Raw genomic sequence first — 23016 nt, 5'->3', positions numbered from 1 at the left:
TTACATCATATACAAAAATCAACTCACAGTGCATCAAAGGTCTAAATCTATGACTTGATACCATCAAATTACAGGAGGAAAGCATCAGAGAGACTCTGAGAGACACTGGCAGAAGCAAAGACTTCTTGGAAAAGATCCCAGATGCACAGACAGTAAAAGTAAAAATAGAGAAATGGGATTACATCAAGCTAAAAAGCTACTGAACAGCAAAGGAAATACTTAACAAAGTGAACAGGCAATCAAAGAATGGGAGAAAATAATTGCAAACTCTGCAATTGATATAGGATTAACATCTGAGATCTATAAAGAATTCAAGCACCACAACAGTGAAACAATCCAGTTAATCAGTCAAGCCATATGTCCAACAACCAAGGATTTGATAAAGAAAATGGGGTATAGACACACTGTGGAATGCTACTCAGAAATAAAAAAGAATGAAATCTTGTCTTTCGCAACAAAATGGATACAACTGGAAACCATTGTGCTTAGTGAAATAAGCCCATACCCCATAAAACAAATATCATATGTTTTCTCTGATATGTGGTACTTAATATGGAATGCAAAAAACTAAAGAAATGAAAAAATCATATATGTGAAGTACATGAAATCTGTCTTTTAAGTAAATACAACAAATTCCCAAAAAAAAAAAAAAAAACCCACTAGAACTAAGTTTTACATCTTAGACTAAATTTAACTTAAAATGTGTTATGAATTCAATTATGTTAAGGAATCTCAATACTCAACAATTAAAAATAATAAAAAATACAATTAGAAAATGGACAAAATATATGAAGATAGAATAATTTAGACATGTCAAATAATCACTTGAAAAGATGTTAAACATCATTCTAGTCCTGGTCAGGGCACCGGATTCTGTCCCGGTTGCCCCTCTTCCAGGCCAGCTCTCTGCTGTGGCCCGGGAGTGCAGTGGAGGATGGCCCAGGTGCTTGGGCCCTGCACCCCATGGGAGACCAGGAGAAGACCTGGCTCCTGGCTTCGGATCAGCGTGGTGCACCGGCTGCAGTGCGCCGGCTGCGGCAGCCATTGAAGGGTGAACCAATGGCAAGGGAAGACCTTTCTCTCTGTCTCTCTCTCTCTCAATGTCCACTCTGTCAAAATAAATAAATAAAATAAAATATATATAAAAAAAGAAATTCAAATTAAAACCTAATGTAATTTACTACACATCTATAAAAATGACAAACATAAACCATATGACAAACATAAAATACTGGTGAAGATGCTAAGAAATTGGATCATTGATGATGGATTGGTATGTGAAATATCAACAGTTATGCTGGAAAAGAGTTTGGCAGTTTCCAAAAACAAAACAAAACAAAACAAAAAAAAACAAACAAACTTGATTCCAAATGCCATGAAACCTCGCAGCTGTGCTCCTAGATGTGTATCTCAGCAAAATAAAGACTAACATAAAAACTTCACATGACTAATTTTGGAGCATTATAATTAATGAGCGAAAAGCTGAATATACTATAGGTTTCTTTTTTTAAAAAATATTTATTCATTTATTTGAAAGTCAGAGCTACACAGAGAGAGGAGAGGCAGAGAGAGTGAAAGAGAGAGAGAGAGAAAGGATGTCCATTCACTGGTTCACTCCTCAATTTGGCCACAATGGTCAGAGCTGCACCGATCTGAAGCCAGGAGCCAAGAGCTTCTTCTGGGTCTCCCATGCCAGTGTATGGGCCCAAGGACTTGGGCCGTCTTCCACTGCATTGCCAGGCCACAGGAGAGAACTGGATTGGAAGTGGAGCAGCCAGGACTCGAACCAGTGCCCATATGGGATGCCGGCACTGCAGGCTTTAGCTTTACCCATTATGCAACAGCACCAGTCCCCTATATGTCTTTCAATGACTGAATAGTTCAATACATGATGAGATTCTTATCCTGTCATTCACTGATAAGATGAACAAACTAGTGATAAACACAACAACCTGGAAAAACCTCCAGAGAAGTAACCTGTGTGAACAAAACAACTTTCAAATGATTACAAACTGTATGATTTTATTTACATAATATTCTTCAGAGGACAAGAGGTCAGAAATGGCCATCAGATTTATGGTTTCCAGGAATTTAGCAGAGAGTGGAGAGGTCATGAGTGATTACTGCAAGACAAAGAGGAATCTGCATGGTGATTGGAGGACTCTGTCTCTTTCTATATCAAGGTCAATATCCTGGATGTGATACTCAAGTTTTACTAGATGTTATCATAGGAAGATTTTCAGTGAGGTATGCACAGGCTCTCTCAACATTACTTTTTAAGTCTTATGAGTATAAAATTAATTGAAAAGTATGTCATTGCAAAAATTAAAATAGTAGAACATGAAGGAGGAGGGAGTGTAGGAGTGTGGGTGGGAGGGAGGGTAGGCTGGGAAGTATCAATATGCTCCCAAAGCTGTGTATGTAAAATATATGAAACATATTTACCTTATATAAATTTTTAAAAAATGTAGGGGCTGGAACTGTGGCATAGCAGGTATAATTGACACTTGTGACACCGGCATCCCATACGGGCACTATTTCAAGTTCTGGCTGGCCCACTTCTGATCCAGTTCCTTGATAATGTGCTTGGGAAAGCAGTAGAAGATGGGCTAAGCACGTGGCCCCTGTACCCACGTAGGAGACCTGGACAAAGCTCTTGCCTCTGAGCTTCAGATCAATACAGTTATAGCTGTTGCAGTCATTTGGGGAGTGAACCAGAGAATGGAGGTTCTCTCTCTTTCCTTCTCTCTCTCTCTGTAACTGCCTTTCAAAGAAATAAAGCTTTTTCAACTTGGATCTTATTTAGACAAAGCCATAGTCAAAGTGGAAGTTCTCTCCTTCCTTCAGAGAAAGGTACCACCTTTTTTAATGGTCCATGGTCCATTTTATCCACTAGAATCTCACTCGGGGAGATCATTCATTTAGGTCATTTTTTTTTTCTGTCCAGAGTGTCTTGGCTTTCCATGCCTGAAATACTCTCATGGGCTTTTTAGCCAGATCTGAATGCCTTAAGGGCTGATTCTGAGGTCAGAGTGCTGTTTCGGACATCTGCCATTCAATCAGTCTGCTGTGTATCCCACTTCCCATGCTGGATTGTTCTTTCCTTTTTAATTACATCAGTAAGTATTAGCAGACACTAGTCTTGTTTATGTTATCCCTTTGACACTTAATCCTATCATTATGATCAATTATGAACTGAAATTGATCACTTTGACTAGTGAGATGGCATTGGTACATGCCACCTAGATGGGATTGAATTGGGATCCCCTGGCATGTTTCTAACTCTACCATTAGGGGTAAGTCCGATTGAGCATGTTTTGAACTGCACATCTCCTCCCTCTCTTATTCCCACTCTTATATTTAACAGGGATCATTTTTCAGTTGAATTTAAACACCTAAGAATAATTGTGTATTAATTAAAGAGTTCAACCAATGGTATTAAGTAGAACAACAAAAAAATACTAAAAGGAATAAAGCAGTAAGTTGTTCCTAGACAGTCAGGACAAGGACTGATCAAGTCATTGTTACTCATAGTGTCCATTTCACTTCAACAGGTTTCCTTTTTGGTGCTCGGTTAGTTGTCACCGATCAGGGAGAACATATGATATTTGTCCCTTTGAGACTGGCTTATTTCACTCAGCATAATGTTTTCCAGATTCCTCCATTTTGTTTCAAATGACCAGATTTCATTTTGTTAATTGCTGTATAGTATTCTATATAGTACATATCCCATGATTTCTTTATCCAGTCTTCTGTTGATGGGCATTTAGGTTGATTCCAGGTCTTAGCTATTGTGAATTGAGCTGCAATAAACATTGAGGTGCAGACAGCTCTTTTAATTGTCAATTTAATTTCCTTTGGGTAAATTACAAGGAATGGGATGGCTGGGTTGTATAGTAGGGTTATATTCAGGTTAAGATCGGAGTTGGCGAACTCAAGAGGCTTCCATAGCCCTGGCAGCTCATGACAAGAGCCTCGGGTGATTGCTGACATCATCAACAAGAGTGTCAATTGTTTTTTTATTATTTATTCATTTATATATTTATTTTGACAGGCAGAGTGGACAGTGAGAGAGAGAGAGACAGAGAGAAAGGTCTTCCTTTTGCCATTGGTTCACCCTCCAATGGCCGCTGCGGCAGGCGTGCTGCGGCTGGCGCATCACGCTGATCCGAAGCCAGGAGCCAGGTGCTTTTCCTGGTCTCCCATGTGGGTGCAGGGCCCAAGCACTTAGGCCATCCTCCACTGCACTCCCGGGCCACAGCAGAGAGATGGCCTGGAAGAGGGGCAACCGAGACAGAATCCAGCACCCCGACCGGGACTAGAACCTGGTGTGCTGGTGCCACAGGTAGAGGATTAGCCTATTGAGCCATGGCGCCGGCCAATTGTTAAATCAACAACAGGAGTCACTGTGCACTTACTCCCCATGTAGGATCTCTGTCCTTAAAGTATTGTACTGTGTGAATTAACAGTATAACTAGTACTCAAATATACTTTACACTTTGTGTTTCTGTGTGGGTGCAAACTGTTGAAATCTTTTACTTAATATATACTAAATTGATCTTCTGTATATAAAGATAATTGAAAATGAATCTGATGAAGAATGGGATGAGAGAGGGAGTGGGAGATGGGATGGTTGCGACTGGGAGGGTTGTTATGGGGAGGGGGGGAGTCGCTATAATCCAAAAGTTTTACTTTGGAAATTTATATTTATTAAATAAAAGTTAAAAAATAAAGCTTTTTGAAAAATGTAAAAAAAATTCAGTAATAAAAATTTTAAAAATACACAGGTCACAAAAAAGCTGACATGTGAACCAAAAAGTATCTCAAAATAAAATGTTTCAATTTTAAAAAGACAATTGTCATTTAGCAAAAAGCAAGACATTTTGAGTTTTTTTATATATATATATGTATATGTATACATATATATGTCTGCAGATAAAATGGAAATATATAATTTAAAACTTTTTATATTTCTTGTGAAAATTATCACTTAAAGGTAAACTGTCATAAGTATAGGTGCTATGTACTATAAATCCTTTTTTAGTGATTTATTTTACTTATTTGAAAAGCAGAGTTATAGAGAGAGAGAGAGAGACAGAGAGAGAGAGAGGAGAGACAGACACAGGTCTTCCATCTGCTGGTTCAACTCCCAAATGGCCAGAACAGCTGAGGCTGGGCCAGGCTGAAGCCATGAGCCAGGAGCTTCTTCTGGGTCTCCCAGGTGGGTACAGTGGCCCAAGCACTTAGGCCATCTTCCATTGCTTTCCCAGGCCCATTAGCAGGGAGCTGGATCAGAAGTGGAGCAGTTGGGAACCCAGGTTGTCCATATGGGAAGCTAGCGCTGCAGGCAGCCCTTAACCCATTATGCTAAACTTGTCTTCTGTGGATTTTAAAGCAACTATAAAATAACAAAGAATCATAGCTAATACACCATCAAGATAAATAAAACAGAACCTTAAAAGAACCAAATAGGTCACAAAGTAAGAAATGGAGAGAAAATGGATGAAAGAACACAAAGACATATAATAAACCATCAAATATCAAGATAACAGACTTAAACTGAACCATATCAACTGTTACATTAAATGTAAATCGTCTAACTGTCCCAATTAAAAGGTAAAGATGATCAAATTAGATTAAAAGTGGAAAACTGAGTTAGATGCTACCTAAACGAAATGTATTTTAATTGTCAGAACACAAGTAAATTACAAAGAAAAGCATGAAATGATATTTTAACACTATAGAAAGCTGGGGTGGTTATACTAACATTATAATGCAATATAGAATCTACCATAAAAATTAAATTACCAGACACAGTTTTATAGATGACATATAACATGTTTTCATAACAGGACATACAGTATACACTAATATATATGTCATTTTATAATAGTAATGAGGTCATATTATCCAGAAAACTTAAGAATGTTAAATGAGGATTCCTGTTATAATAATGAGCTTCAAAACATGTGAGGAGAAACCAGAAAGAACTATAAGGAGAAATATAAAAATACAGTTATAGTTTATTTTTTAAGATTTATTTATTTATTTGAAAGTCAGAGTTACACAGAGGGAAGAGAGGCAGAGAGAGAGAGAGAGGTCTTCCATCTGATGGTTCACTCCCCAATTGGCCACAACGGCCAGAGCTGTACCAGTCTGAAGCCAGGAGCCAGGAACTTCTTCTGGATTTCCCATACGGGTGCAGGGGCCCAAGGATTTTGGCCATTCTCCACTGCTTTCCCAGGCCAAAGCAGAGAGATGGATAGGAAGTGGAGAAGCTGGGACTCTAACTGGCATCCATATGGGATGCCAGCACTGTAGGCTAGGGCGTTAACCTGCTGCACCACAGCGCCAGCCCCAAGTTATAGTTTAAAATTCAGTATACCTCACCCAATAAATGATAGAAGAAATAATCAGAAAAATCAGTAATAAGGAAGACTTGGGCACAATTATTAATCAATTATATTTATTTAATATGAATTTTATTCATTTATTTATTCTTTTTACATGTACCCAGAACATTTACTAAGATAGAACATATTCTGGGCCATAAAACAAAATGAAAGAATTTTCAAAGATTTAAATCACATAACAGAATGGGATTACAAATTTCACAATGCACTTAAGTTATAAATAAATAATATATGTCAAAAAATTATTCAATATTTGAAAGACAAAAGCTATACAACACTTATACACTGTTGGTAGAAATATAAATCAGTGCAGTCATTGTGGAAAACAGAATGGAGATTTCTAAAATAACTAAAAATGGACTCGCCATATGATCTAACAATCCCACCACTGCATATATACCCAAAAGACTTGAACACATGTGTCAAAGAGATATCTGCACCACCATGCTTATAGCAGCACTGTTCAATATAGTAAAAATTTAGAATCGACCAAAGTGTACACCATCAGATGAACAGATAAAGAAAATATGTTATTGCCGGCGCCGTGGCTCAATAGGCTAATCCTCCACCTTGCGGCGCCGGCACACCGGGTTCTAGTCCCGGTTGGGGCGCCGGATTCTGTCCCGGTTGCCCCTCTTCCAGGCCAGCTCTCTGCTATGGCCAGGGAGTGCAGTGGAGGATGGCCCAGGTGCTTGGGCCCTGCACCCCATGGGAGACCAGGAAAAGCACCTGGATCCTGGCTCCTGCCATCGATCAGCGTGGTGCGCCGGCTGCAGCGGCGGCCATTGGAGGGTGAACCAACGGCAAAGGAAGACCTTTCTCTCTCTGTCTCTCTCTCTCACTGTCCACTCTGCCTGTCAAAAATAAAAATTAAAAAAAAGAAAAAAAAGAAAATATGTTATACTACACAAAGGAATATTATTCAGCTATTAAAAATAATGGAATTCTATCATTGGCATAAAAATGGATACAACTGGAGGATATCATGTTGCATGAAATAAGCTGGATCAATGAAAAATCTGTGGCTAATGAAAAAGATGAAATGCTCCCCCTTAATATTAGGAATGAAACAGGGACTGTACATTCTCTGAGTATTGTATTAGAATTTCTATATATTGCAATTACACAAGAAGAAGGAATAAATGTATCCAGATTAGAAAAGAAAAAATAATCTTTATAGACAAGAAGATCCTCTATTTAGAAGAGCTTATGGAGTCTACAAAATTATTCAGCTAATAAATGAATCTAGCAAGAATACTGGATACAAAATCAACACAAAAATAAAATATACTTCTCTATACCATTAGCAGACAATGGGAAATTAAAATTTAAAAACAAAGAATGAGGGGAAGGGTGTTTGATGTAATAGTTAAGTTACTGCTTGGACGCCTGAAACCTTTATCAGAATGCCTGGTTCAAGTCCTGGATACCCTGCTTCCAATCCAGCTTACCACAACGTGCACACTGCAGGGCAGCAGGTGATGGCCAAGTTAGAGGGCTATCAGTACTTGATTTCAAGACTTATTATGCTGTTGTAAACAAGGGAGTGTGTAATTGGTATAAAGATAGACAAATAGGCTAATGGAACTGAGAGTCGAGGTATAGACTAACAAATAAACGACTAAATTTTATCAAAGTTTAAAAAGCAATGTAATAAAGAGCAGTAAATAGAAGTGAAAACATATGTCCATACAAAGACTTGTTCATGAATGTTCATAATAGATATATTTTTACTGCCCCAAACTAGAAACAATCTAGAAGTCTGAAAGATGGGTAAATACATGGCATAGCCAAAAAGTGAAATCGTAATCAGCAGTAAAAGAAATGAATAACTGAACACCAAAGGGAGTTATGTTTTACAAAAACCAAGACAGAGGCAGGCACCGCGGTGCCTGGGACAACTGCATCCCATGCTGGAGATCCAGTTTCAGTCTCAGCTAAACAGCTTCCTTCTGGTGTGCCCAGGAGGCAGCAAGTGATAGCTCAAATGCTTGGGTTCCTGTTGCCACAAGGAAGACTGGGATGGAGTTCCTGGCTCCTTGCTTTGGCCTGGCTCAGCTTCTGCTATTGTGGCCATTTGGGGAGTGAGCCAGCCAACAGAAGATCTTGGTCTCTCTCTCTGTCTCCCTTTCAAATAAATAAATAAATATGTGCACAAATGTTGAAAAAAGAAAGAAAACAAAGTGGCATACTTTCTATGATTCCTGTTACATATGCAATGATCTATAGTCCTAACAGGCAGATCTTGGGGAGGGCAAGGTGAACAAGGCCATGAAGAAACAATGAAACATATGCATGAAGAAACTTTCAGTGGTAGGGCATATGCTGCTTGCTTATGATTGTGCTATGGTCATACATAGGCACAATTTTTCAAATTGAATACTATGAATATATGCAATTTACTATATGTTATCTAAACCTCAATAAAGTGGGCTTTAAATATTTGCAAGTTTCAGAACATGGCATGCAAATTCATAAGAATACCAATTAGATAAGAGCTTCTCTGATTCCATCTCTTCATCTCTATTCAGTTCATAAACATCTTCTTCCTGCTGGAGTCCTACCTCTAGTATCAGAAATTACTGTGTAGCTAGATCAGGAAGGAGATGTGAAACGACCAGATGGAACACCAATCCCTCCCTCTCGACAGGAAACTTGTTCACCCAATATAGACAAAAATATTTGTTAAAAAAAAAAGGAATTCAAAGACTATTTCTCAGGTATCGGGTTAATGAGGATAACAGATCCAATAGGCTACTCGGTTGTCTGGTTGTTCTATTTATTAAATTACTGTCTTTTAGTTTCAAGAAAAGAAAAGATCTACCTGAGAAATGTCCTGAGAGTAATGAAGAAAAACAAAGGCCTCGAAGTCAGTAAACACCAGGTAAATTTTAACTCACCGGAAGCAGGTTATTAGGAGCTCCATCTCACAAGATCCCTGCAGAGATATAAAGGCAACAGGAACTGCTGTTGCCGGGAGAGAGGGGCCCCAGGACTGGGAGGTCCCAACCTGAGCCCCTCCAGAGCCCTCAATCCACTAACTGGGTACAATCCCAAGTGACCGCCTCCCCGGCTATGGACAATACCGATTGGCTACAGCTTTGCGTGTCTTGGCAAACTGTCCAATCAGGACTGCGGTTGGCTAGACAGCGTATTCGCGGAAGGCCTAGACGTCACAGTCATAGCCAGCCAGTGCTGCTGACAGGGTCCTAGATTGTTAGCTCTCTGGCACTCCGTGATGAGGAAGCCAGGTACCTCAGAAGACAGGAAACGGTGCATATGTGTGGCCCGTGTCCCAAGAAGGGGGCGATGGAGCTGGCGGACCTGGACTTCACCATGGTCAGCTCTGAATCAGCGGACACTCGTCTGTGGCTTTCTGTGTTCCTTTACCTGCGAGGTGAGGCCTGGGCCGCCCCGGGGCTCTGGGCGACCTGTCCTGGCTCTGCACACAGCTCCTTCAGCTTCGCCGCTGAGCGCTCATTAACTTCGCGTCCGCTGCCCTCTAACTGACCTCACTGCGTGGAATCCCCAGTACAGCTTTGGTTAGAAACAGCGAGAGCGGCCCTCACTGCCTTGTTTCTGAGGGCAGCCTCCCGCCGTGTGGATGCTCATACCCCCAGCACCTTACCTTACCGATGTGCGCTTTTCAACATGCTGAGGAAGTGTCCAGTCCCAGACTGGTGTCATGAATGTTAGAGCGTTTCAAATGCGTTTTCTGTGTTTAATTAGATGATTGTGAGTCTTGTCACTTTTAGTCTTTTTTTTTCTTTTTCTTATTTAATAAATGTGAATTTACAAAGTGCAACTTTTGTATTGTTGTGGTCCCCCCCCCCAACCTCCCTCCCTCCTGCGGCCCTCCCCTCTCCCACTCCCTCTCCCATCCCGCCCTTCATCGAGTTTCATTTTCAGTTACCTTCATATACTGAAGATCAACTTAGTATATACTAAGCAAGGATTTCAACAGGCTGCACTCACACAACCGCGCAAGGTATCGGGTATTGTTCGACTAGTAGTGTTGTTTTTAAGTTTCATAGTAAAACACATTAAGGACAGAGATCCTGCGTGGGGAGCCTGTACCCAGTGACTCCCATTGTAGATTTAACAATTGGCACTCTTATTTATGACGTCAGCAATCACCCGGGACTCTTGCTATGAGCTGTCTAGGCTATGGAAGCCCCTTGAGTTCACCGACTCTGAACTTGTTTAGTCAAGGTTGTATCACAGTGGAGGTTCCTTCCTCCCTTTGGAGAAAGGCGCCTCCCTGCTTGATGGCCTGTTCCTTCCGTTGGGGTCTTGTTCACCAGGATCTTTCATTTAGATTGTTTTTGCCACCGTGTCATGGCTTTCCATGCCTGTGAGACTCTCATGGACCTTTTAGCCAGATCTGAATGTCCCAAGGGTTGATTCTGAGGCCGGAGGGCTGTTTTGGGCGTTTGCCATTCTATGAGTCTGCTGTGTGTCCTGCCTCCCCCGCAGGATCATTCTCTCCCTTTTAATTCTATCCTTCATTATTTGCTTACACTGGTCTTGTTTGTAAAATCTCTTCGACACTTACCCTATCTTTTTTAATCGGTTGTGTACTTATACTTATCACTTTACCAAGTGCGCTGACGTTGGTACATGTCTCCTTGATAAGATTGAGTTGAAATCCCCTGGCACATTTCTAGTTCCACCATTGGAGGTAAGTCCGAGTGAGCCTGTGCCAAGCTATATATCTCCTCCCTCTCTTATTCCTACTCCTATGTTTAACAGAGATCACTTTTCTGTTCACTTTTAGTCTTAATAAAATTTACTTGCACCCTCTTCCCCTCTCCTAAAAACAAAGCAAGCCTAGGCCCTATTGTAAATATGTAGAGACAGCGGGAGACAAAGTGCCCGTAATATTATATACATCATTAGTTATAACTTCTAAAATATTATGGTTCTTTCATTTAATGAGAATGCTTGTAAGTTATCTAAATAGTTTAAAAGTATTAACTTTTTTAAAGGCAATTTTGGGAAAAGAAACATGAATAAAGTCAAGTAGTTCACCATTCATGGAGCCTGACTTTTTACGGTCCTAGAACAAGAGTATCAAAATGTTCCCGTGAACACATGATGCCACTGAGGGTAGTGCGCCTGGTGATAATGGGCCTGAAACTACATTGCTGTATTTGACCGAGAACCTTATGTCAGGATGACCTTTCTGTCTTATGAATATTTATAATAGGAAATATTACACTCCTGTGCAAGTGTAACTGAAAGGATTGCGGTTCTTTCCACCTAGAAATAAACACCAAATCTCAGTTGGCAGCTTTATGGGTATGGCTTTAAAGCAATGTTTTCATAACTGCCCCTCTTAAAATTCCTGGGCTAGGAATCAGCAACTCTGAGATCCTTCTGGCCCTGTTGCTAGCTTAATGCACAGTTCTAGAAATGCTACTTAACCTGGCTTTCACATTTGTTAAAGAAATATGTCATGGCTATGCCAAATAGATTTTTTAAAAAAGGCATATTTATGGTGTGAATTCCCAATATCTGGAACTCTGCTTTTCCTTGATCTTAAAGGAGGCAGCTGAAAGACTTAAATGTACCTAGAAAAAAAAGCAGTTTAAAAATGAAGGCAGAAAATAGAACAGTGATTACAAAGGGTTGAGGTGAGGGAAGAGTGAGGAATTACTGTTTAATGGCTACAGAGTATCATGGGCCATCATTGTGGCTCCATGAACTAAGCAGCTGCTTGCAAAGCCAGCATCCCATAACAGAGTGCCATTTTGAGTTCTGGCTGCTCTGCTTCAGATCCAGGTGCCTACTAATATGCTTGGGAGAGCAGTATAAAGTGGTACAAGTCATAGATCTCTGCCACCCATTTGGGAGAACAAGATGGAGCTGCAGGCTCCTGACTTAAGCCTGGCCCAGCCCTGGTCACTGGGGTATTTGGGGAGTGAATCAGCAGATGGAAGATCTCTCTTGTTCTATTCCTCTCTCTGTCACTCTGCCTTTCAAATAAATAAGTAAATCTTTTTTTTTTTAAATAATGGGTAAAAGTTTCAGTACAGGAAGATGGAAATTTTGCAAAGATGGATATTATTTATGGTTGCATAACAATGCATGCATAATCGATCATAAATTGAACACTTAAACTTATTAAAATAGTAATTTTTATTTTTATATATTTTACCAAATTTAAAAAGAAAAAGTAATTAAGGCATTGAAAAGCAGAGTTGCTCACATAGCAGACTTCCCTCTTTTAAAAAAATACATTTATTTATTTATTTTCATCCACTTGAAAGGCAGAAAGAAAGGGAGAAACCCTTCATCCACAGGTTCATTCTTCTGACAGGCACAATGACCAGGGCTGGGCCAAGCTGAGACCATGAGCCTGGAACTTCATCCAGGCCTCTCATGTGTGTGGCAAGAACCCAAGCACTTGAGCTATCATCCAGTGCTCCCTAAGACATGCAAGAATGCAGTATAATAAATGAAGCACCAGAGACTATAACCAGTACACTTATATGAGATATATGCATTGCAAGCAACAGCTTAGCCTGCTGTGCCACAATGCCTGCCCTAGCAACCTCTAGTCTTAATCTCCACCTGATATGTAGCATATCAGGATGGATGAAAATATTTAGTCTCATTTAAAGGCTACCAGAAAGATTAATCAAAATGGTGTTTCGGACTTGAAAGTAGACATCATGCTGATGAAATAACGTGATGCCAAGTCTATGTTGAAAATATGTGCTTAGAACCATAACAAAATGAAATAATGTAACTTCCATTGGACTGAGTCCTTTGGGTTTCCTTAGAGATACCACACCTGGTTCCTTGCACAGTTTCCTCAGTTCCCTTTATGGACAGTTCCATTAATGATCAAAAAGTGTTTACTGGTGGATATGTCCATTATATTGGTTGTGGTGATGAATTCATGAATATTCATGAATATTATGTGTGTGTGTGTGAAAACTCATCGAGCTCTGTACTTCAAATGGGTGCTTAAATGTATACCAGTTAGACTCTAATAAAGCTATGCAAAAGTAATTCAAGGTAGATAATAGACAAAAAATACAAAAGCTAAAAACATATAACTTCTAGAACAGAAGAATGTAACATTAGGGTACACAAGAATTTCTTCGAGCACAAAGACTATTAATAATTTTAAAAAGACAAATGATTTCAATAGCAGCAAAGTGATATGTTCTCATCAAAAGAAATTTTTAAGAATGTATGGAGATAAACCACAGATTTGGAGGTTATATTTGCCATGAATGTATCTGATGAAGAACTTGTGCCTGGGAAGAATAAAAATGTGTTAACCTGAAAAAGGAAAATATCAAGCATAATAAAAATGAGCTAAAGTTTTGACATTCACTTCCCCAAAACAAGTAACTGGCCAATAAGTACATAGACTGTTTTCTGTATTATTACTCATCATGGAAATATAAGTAAAACGACAAGAAATCTCTTTGCTAGAATGGATAAATGGGTAAAGTTAAGAGAAGGGCAATTCAAAGTGTTGGTAATCACTTGGGGCCACTGGAACATCTGTATAGGAGTGTTGCTGATGAAAAAGAAATTGTTATCATGTTGGAAAACTGTTTAAATTTCACAGCAAATTTAAAACATTTCTACCCCAGATCCAACCTTGTCCTTTCCTAGGTATTTTGTGAAAAGAAATCAAACTTATATTCCCCCAAATATTTGTATATTTATACAATATTTACTACAACTTGATTTATAACATTGAAAATGAAAACAAACTGAAATGTGAATGGGTAAACACATGAATCTTGGGATTGACATTGTGGCACAGCTGGTTAAGCCACCACTTGTGACTTCAGAATTCTGTGTAGGAGTGCCAGTATGAATCCCTGCTATTCCACTACCAACCTGGCTTTCTGCTATGCACCTGGGAAGATGGCTCAAGTTCTTGGGTCTCTGTCACCCTTGTAGGATAACTGGATAGAGCTCCTGGCTCCTGCATTTGACCTGGCCTAGACCTGGCTATTGAGGCTACTTGGGGAGTGAATCAGTAGATGGTATCTCTCTCCCTCCCTCTCCCTCTCCCTCTCCCTCTCCCTCTCCCTCTCCCTCTCCCTCTATCTCTATCTCTATCTCTATCTCTATCTCTATCTCTATCTCTATCTCTATCTCTCTCCCCTCCCTGTTGCCCTGTCTTTGAAATAATCTGTAAAAATATGAACGTTTGTTGGGGCCGGTGCCGTGGCTCACTTGGTTAATCCTCCGCCTGCGGCACCGGCATCCCATATGGATGCCGGGTTCTTGTCCCAGCTGCTCTTCTTCCAGTCCAGCTCTCTGCTGTGGCCCTAGTGCTTGGGCCCCTGCACCCGCATGAGGGACCAGGAGAAAGCACCTGGCTCCTGGCTTCAGATCGGCTCATCGCTGACCATAGTGGCCATTTGAGGAGTGAAGCAATGGAAGTAAGACCTTTCTCTCTATTTCTCTCTCACTGTCTATAACTCTACCTGTCAAAAAAAAAAAAAAAAATGAACCTTTGATGGAATGTTAGTTGCAATGTAAATAAAAGAATGACCAAAGTACACAACAGCATGGATAAATCTCATGGAAATCATTAAGCAGAAGAATCTGGGTATTCAAAATTCCATTTAAATGTAGTTATGGAACAGGAAAGACATTGTACAATTCAGATCAAAGTTGGTCTGGCATGAGGAGAATGGAGAGAGACGAAGTGTATAGATAAATGAGGAAGCATTCGGAAGTAACCAAAATGGTTTCAATTGTAGTTGTGGCTATATACAAGAAGGTAGTTCTCAAAACTCAGTGTATTGGCCCTTAACATCTGTGAATTTTGTCCAAGATGTAGCTTGTGATGAATAATTTTATGTGTAAAATTGGAGATGTTTTTGGATCACAATAACACATCAGTGAACTTTGAGTAAAGCAAATTGTCTTGCATAATATGAACGAGAGTCATTTGATCATTTGAAGACCTTGACAGGGCAGAAATGTAGGTGTCTCTGAGTGAGAAAACATTCTCTAAATATTACCTGCAGGGCTCATCTGTGCCATCAACTCTGCTCAGTCTCCAGCCTACTGGCCTTTGTATTGTAACTGCAATATTTTTTCTGTCTTTAGGTCTGCAGGCTCTGAGTCCACAGTGTTTTCAATTTGCCAGTCTTCATAACTATGTGAGCCAATGTCTTACAATAAAGCAATAAACAAATACAAGGAGACTTCAAAAAAAGTTTATGGAAAAATTTTTGAAGATTATTTATTTATTTGAGGGAGAGCTACAGAGGGGGAATGAGAGAAAGGTCTTCTAGCTGTTGGTTTACTCCCCAGATTGCCACAATGACCAGACAGCTGGAGCTGGGCCAATCCAAATCCAAGAGACAGGAGCTTCTTCTGGGTCTTCCAAGGGCCCAAGACTTGGGTCATCTTCCACTGTTTTCCCAGGCCAGTAGCAGAGAGCTGGATTGGAAGAGGAGCAACCAGGACAGGAACCCGCACTCATATGGGATGCCAGCGCTGCAGGCAGAAGCTTAGCCTACTACGCCACAGCACCAGCCTCTTCACAGGAAGTTGAACTAAATAAAGTTGATTTCTCTATATGAGTTCCATCAACATCAAAGCATTCTGTAAATGATGATAACAGACATTATCCATTCCTAAAAAATTTAGGGTGCTGAGAACTTATGCAGCATTTTCTTTTTACATTTTAACTGAAGAAAAACTGACATGCTTTTTTTTTTTTTTTTTTTTTTTTTGACAGGCAGAGTGGACAGTGACAGAGAGAGACAGAGAGAAAGGTCTTCCTTTGTCGTTGGTTCACCCTCCAATGGCCTCCGCGGCCAGCATGCTGCAACCGGCGCACCGCGCTGATCTGATGGCAAGAGCCAGGTACTTCTCCTGGTCTCCCATGGGGTGCAGGGCCCAAGCACTTGGGCCATCCTCCACTGCACTCCCTGGCCACAGCATAGAGCTGGACTGGAAGAGGGACAACTGGGACAGAATCCGGCGCCCCGACCGAGACTAGAACCTGGTGTGCTGGCGCCGCAAGGCGGAGGATTAGCCTATTGAGCCGTAGCGCTGGAGATAAACTGACATGCTTTCAAGATTGTTTTTAAATTAGGAAACAAACACATGCCAGGGGCCAAATCAGGACTGTGGCATAAATGATTTCCCATTTTAAATCCTTATGAAATTGCCCTTGTTTGATGACTGAATTGGGAAGAATTATTGTAGTAGAGGGGAAAGATTCTTGTGAAGTTCCAAGGCAATTTTCTTTTTTTTTTTTTATTTTATTTGACAGGTAGAGTTATAGACAGTGAGAGAGAGAGACAGAGAGAAAGGTCTTCCTTCCATTGGTTCACCCCCCAAATGACCACAATGGCCAGAGCTACACCGATCTGAAGCCAGGAGCCAGGTGCTTCTTCCTGGCCTCCCATGTGGGTGTGGGGGCTCAAGCACTGCCTTCCCTGGCCACAGCAGAGAGCTGGACTGGAAGAGTAGCAACCGGGACTAGAACCGGTGCCCATAAGGGATGCCAGAGCTGCAGGCAGAGGATTAACCAAGTGAGCCACGGTGCTGGCTTCCCAAGGCAGTTTTCTTTGAATGCTTCATACGACTTTCTCAAAACACTCTCATAATAATGAATGTGATTGTTCTTTGACCCTCCAGAAAGCCAATAGCAAAATGTCTTGAACATGCCCCAAAAACTTGCTATCATGACTTTGTTCTTGACCAGTCTGCTTTGGCTTTAACTGGCCAACTGCCACCTCTTGGCTGCCATTGTTTTGATTATGCTTTGCCTTCAGAATCACACAGGAAAAGCCCTATTTCATTCACCATTACAGTTCTTCAAAGAAATGCTTTAGGGTCCATCCATATTGATTTCTACTTTCTTCAGCTAATTTGAGGCAACAGTTTGGCCACTCACTGGACAAAAAGTATGCTCCATTTAAATATTTCAGGCAGAAATATTTTTTAGGTTGAACCAATTGAGATGTCTATAGTGTGGCTATTTTTCCTGCTATTAATAGTTGGCCCTCTTCAATCAGGGCATGATTAATTTTTATTCACCAATTGAATGTGCCTGATCTACTGCTACAGCACCAGCCTCATGTCGTCCCTTCTTAAAATGAGTCCAATTATTTGTTCTTGTTTTTTACAGATGTATTTATTCTATTAGAAAGGCAGAGTGACAGAGAAATAGAGAAAGAGATAGAGATAGAGACAGAGATAAAGTAAGAGCTAGAGCTAAAACTAGATAGAGATAGAGAGAGAGAGATAGAGACAGAGATAGATCTTCCATCTCTGGTTTACTCTCCAAATGGCCTCAACAGGTACATTTGGACCAGACTGAAACTAGGAGCCATGAGCTCCAATGTGAGTGAAATATTTGTAAAAGATTAATTAATTTACCTATCAATTTGTTTGAAAAGAAGATTGAAAGATGGGGGAAGAAAGAGAGAGAGAAAGAAACTTCCATCCACTGATTCACTACCCCAAATAATCACAACAAAGAGATCTGGGTCAGGCTGAGGCAATGAGCCAGGAACTCCAACTGAGTCTCCTGCATGCAAGGCAGGGGCCCTAGCTAGCATTTGTACCATCCTCTGCTGCCTTCTGATATGCGTTCATATAAAGTTAGGTTAAAAGGGAAGCAGCTAGAACTTAAACCAACATTCTGACAGGTTCTGTTGTCTTAACCAGCTGGACGATGATGTTAGCCCCGATCAAGTCTGTTTTTAATCAGCTATTCCAGGTTTTCCTTATTCTAATAATATTGTTCTTGTAACTATGTTCCTACAAAGGGGCTTATTAAAATCTATGGTCCTTGTGGGATCTATCTAGGGGCTCTTGGAGTTTAACAAAGTCCTTTCATATTGGAAGGATTTGATGCCAACATCTGCTTCCCCATGATGTGTCCTAAAAATCCTTGCTTACCAATTTGACTTTTAGGTATCCACTCTGCTGGATTTGTTAAAATATTGCTCCATAGTCATAGCTCAAGAATCAGTCAACTGCCTGAGTGAACTTTGTGGGCAGGTTTTGGTACCCCATTTTTCTTTTCTGTTTTTTTTTTTTTTTTTTAAGATTTACTTATTTTTCTTGAAAGGTGGAGTTATAGAGATGGAGAGGAGGCGAACAAGGAGGAGAGAGAAAGAGAGAGAGAGAGAGATCTTCCATCAGCTGGTTCACTCCCCAAATGGAGTGTAACTATGGAGTTGGATCAATCTGAAGCCAGAAGTCTCTGGGTCTCCCTCGCAGGTACAGGGGCCCAAGGACTTGAACCATCTTCCACTGCTTTCCCACGCCATAGCAGAGAGCTGGATCGGAAGTAGAGCAGCTAGGACTCAAACCAGCACCCCTATGGGATTTCAGCACTGCAGGTGGTAGCATAACCCACTACACTACAGCGCAGTCCCCCGTACTCATTTTTCTCCAGTTTCATATCTCCAGAATTTTCCCCCTCAAATCCCATCCATTTTTCCAGTGCCAAGCACATCCTTGTAAAATTGGCCATGTTCTGCTTGAGTTCTGTTCTCATGAATTGAATACTGGAAAATTCCCTCAGATGAAACAGGCAAAATACCCGAGTAACACCATTTCTGCTTCCCTTCCCTCAAGTAAAGGAGCCCTGCATCCTGCATAAGTTTTTCTCTAATACCTTAAATGATTGCTTTGAATAATTTGTCTATATGTAATAATTGCTTTTAGAGAATGGTGGCTAGGTCTAGGGGAACCAGAGCAGTATTTAGAAACAGATCCTACAAATTCATCCCTGTCCTTGAAATCTTTAATATCTTTCTACTACACTTTTAAAAGATTTATTTATGTATTTGGAAGACTTTGTCAGAGAGGAGAAGGAGAAGGGGAAGGAGGAAGAGAAGGAGGAGGAGGGGGAAGGGAAGAGAGTTCTCTTATTCTCTGGTTCAATTCCTAAAGGCCACAAAGTCAGAGCTGAGCCAGGCTGAAGCCAGGAGCCAGGCATTACATCTGGATTTCTCACATTCGAGGGCAGGAGCCCAAGCACTTGAACCAACATTTTCTGTCTTCCAGGTTCATTATCAGGAAACTGGATCAGAAGTGGAGCAGCTGGGACTCAAATCAGCATTGCTACATGAAATGTCTGCATCACAAGAAGGCAGCCTAACCCACCGCACCCAATAACTTTTACTGTTTTATAGCTAGTTTTGATTCATAATCTCAAATGAACAATTAAAAATATGAAATGATTGGGTTTTTATCAATAGTTAGACCAGATTTTCTTTGTGTCTCCTTCTCCTTTTATGCACAAAAAGAAAATTAACATTTAATGATGTCTTTTGTTCTCTACTCTTTGTATAGTTAATAGAGTCTTTTGTTTTCAACTCTAAACTGTCTCCAAAGCATTCTATATATTAATTTTGCAGAAAGGTTTGTGGATTTGTATTATATATGTTGTACATATCTTAAAAGTTTTTGACACCTAGTTTTATTTTAACATTTATCCTATTAAAAAGTCTTGGTTTTATGTGTTAAATCTCTTTCTACTTATGGCTTCTTTTGTGTCAGACAGTACTGCTCTACCTCAAAATTAATTCAATTTCTTTAGTAATCTTAAAATTTCATTCCTACTCTATATTAAACACATCTAGAATTTATCTTATATGGTAAAATAGGGAATCTAAGTTATTATTTCCTGAATGTCAGCCAGTTATCAGTATAAATTATGAACTAATCATTTTTACCATAGCTTTAAGATGTCAATTTTTAAAAATACTCAATTCACATATATATTCATGAATACATATGAATTCAGTAAACATATACACATCTGAACTTGCTTCTAGGAATTTTTTCCAGTTTCATTGGTATATACATTAACATTGAGTATAGTACTTCTTAATGACTGTTAAATAAAATTAATGTATGTATTAATTATTAAATTTTTACTTAAAGTTGACTTAATAACCAAATGAAATTATGGTACACACCTCAACTTTACCTCTAAACATATACTTCAATGTACTTTAAGGCATAGCACCTTTCATTGTCTTTCTTTACAAAAGTTATTCTTTATTCTGAAATTACTACCATATTAGATGATTATCTCAAACCACATTAGAAAAGAAGTCATGTTTGATGCAAAAATGAGAGTCATCTGGAGACTGGAATAAATATAGGCAAATAAATGTTCTCTGTAGAAGTGGGATGAAAGCGGATTTCAAGGATCCGCTCAAACCTATTGTGATTCATCCTGTGCTGTACTGAGAACACAGAAACCTTTCAGTAAATATTTATTGATTGATTTAAAAACATACTTGAAGACATTTAAAATATGAGCTATTTGTCCAAGCTGTACAAATAAAATTACACAGATAAAAAAATACCCCTATACAATTTTTATAACAAGTGGGATTTCAATCAGCTTGAGTCAAGGATTAATGCATGCTTAGTAGGTACTTGTAGAAATCCCACTTTTATGGCACATAGGAAGAAGTGAATGATATAATAACCTTCTAATCTCAAACAATTCACAACCAAATCAAAGTAATGTAATGTGCATTTGACCATTAGGGAGAAAGTAAGAATTCTAAGCGAGAAGTTATAAGGAGCAATATATTATTGTTTTTCCCCTTTGCTAAAGAAAGTGCCCTTTCCCATCAAGAAGACAGGACAACAGGCAGGGAAAATTTCATTATTGTGGAAATTTTTTCCTCTGATATTCAGGACTCCTGGTGGGAAAAATGCTTCCTTTCACAGAAGGAAGTGGACTTTTTTAGTTATGTGATAATTATTTTAGGTAGGATTATTTTTGAAGAAAAGCACATTTAACTGGCAAAAATAAAATGTATTATAAACTCCTTTAAAATATTCAATTTTTTATCTATAATATTTTTATATTTTAACTGACACATAAATCTGTACAAACTTGCAGAGCATCATATAATGATTAAATGTATTTATTCATTGTTTAATGACCAATCAGCGTAAAACTCTATCTCCTCAAATATTTAATGTCTTTATTGTGAAAACATTAAAATCCTTTATTTAATGTTAATATAGAAATATATGGCTTATTATCATTATGTATAGTCACCCTCCTGTGAAATAAAAATATGCAATTACAAACTTGTGTGCCATCCTTGCAGCAGGAGCCATGTTAATCTCTGTATCATTTCAATTTTAGTTTATGTGCTGCTTAAGTGAGCATGATATTCCTTTTCTAAAAATTTTTTTCTTTTTTTAAATTCTAATTTGAAGCACTAGGATTGGGTAGTTGACAGTATCAACACAATAATCACTTCTTTATTCTACAGTTTTTAGTATCCCCAAGATATTTGGGTTAACTATTTTCTAATTATCTATTTTCTTTAACTACATATTAACAATATGAAGGTAGTCCAAAAATTTCATGAAAACACATATTGTGAAAAACTATACATATATTTTCAATTCTTGTTAAACCAAAATAAACTTACCTTTTAAAATTGCTTTCCGATAAGCACAGCCTGTGCTAAAAAAGAAATAAGGAAAAGAAAAAAAAAACATTAAATACATTTAAGCCTACTTATATACTGTGCATAGACATAATGCTTGGACATCTTCATGGTAATACACAGAACAGTCTCAGAAATAGGATTGATCTCTGGTGTGCCGGGCCAAGGCACATAATAAGCAAAGCAGAGCAGTTAACAGAATAATGGAAAAGTTATGTTGAGGCTCAATCTTACATAATTAGATGATACTAGCTGGATTCTTCTAAATATAATCATATGTGTGTCATATGCCCTTAAAATCTCTGTGATGTTTTATATTTGTATGGAGAATTAAGTACAAACCAAAAAACAGTGTATCAACTTGAGTCTCACATTCAATATTTTATCCTGGAATGTGTACCAATTTTCTGCTCCATTATGTTTGCAGCCCAATAACCTTATAATGCCCCATGAGATGATCCATCTTAGTGCCCATTGATTGATATTTATATCTTTGAGCAACAAATGCTTTCATTTTGAAATTACTTATGAAGGAGTTAAACCAGTTCACCAAATGCAGAAAATAAACACATATTTTCCCCTGATAAAATACCCAGAAAATGAAAATAAATAGGTGGATTTATGGATGTGTACCTGAAATCACTAAAGCTTAGTTGATTCTGCTTACAAAGCTACCTTAATAATCAGTAAAGAACACTGCCAAATCTATTTGATAATAGCAATTGATGTCGGGCCGGCGCCGTGGCTCAATAGGCTAATCCTCCACCTTGCGGCGCCGGCACACCGGGTTCTAGTCCCGGTTGGGGCGCCGGATTCTGTCCCGGTCGCCCCTCTTCCAGGCCAGCTCTCTGCTATGGCCAGGGAGTGCAGTGGAGGATGGCCCAGGTGCTTGGGCCCTGCACCCCATGGGAGACCAGGAAAAGCACCTGGCTCCTGGCTCTTGCCAGGATCAGCGCGGTGCGCCGGCTGCAGCGGCGGCCATTGGAGGGTGAACCAACGGCAAAAGGAAGACCTTTCTCTCTGTCTCTCTCTCTCACTGTCCACTCTGCCTGTCAAAAAAAAAAAAAAAAAAAAAAAAAAAAAAAAATAGCAATTGATGTCAATAGTAAAGACAGGATCATTCCTCTAAATATATTGCATCTTATGTCACTGTC

The 23016-nt window shown here is 39.3% G+C and overlaps 1 long non-coding RNA gene and 1 pseudogene across 2 annotated transcripts in view; one reads left to right on the top strand and one right to left on the bottom strand.

The window, feature by feature from the left end:
• Positions 1-21509, top strand: part of LOC108176837 (uncharacterized) — a 33271-nt gene extending 11762 nt beyond the window's left edge. Inside the window, exons 1-3 of one of the 2 annotated variants that reach the window (XR_011387594.2) lie at positions 16144-16274; positions 18496-18647; positions 19440-21509. This is a non-coding gene — a long non-coding RNA (uncharacterized LOC108176837). Of the gene's footprint in view, positions 1-9214; positions 9298-16143; positions 16275-18495; positions 18648-19439 lie in introns of those variants that run through there. The other variant, XR_016231199.1, reaches the window with a different exon arrangement.
• Positions 21476-21576, bottom strand: LOC127491895 (U6 spliceosomal RNA; annotated as a pseudogene).
• Positions 21577-23016: the final 1440 nt, after the last annotated feature.

This window comes from Oryctolagus cuniculus, chromosome 3, assembly GCF_051225735.1.
Source record: "Oryctolagus cuniculus isolate XC-2025 breed Fujian yellow rabbit chromosome 3, ASM5122573v1, whole genome shotgun sequence".
Classification (NCBI taxonomy): Eukaryota; Metazoa; Chordata; class Mammalia; order Lagomorpha; family Leporidae; genus Oryctolagus; species Oryctolagus cuniculus.
This window is presented reverse-complemented; position numbering and strand designations above follow the sequence as displayed.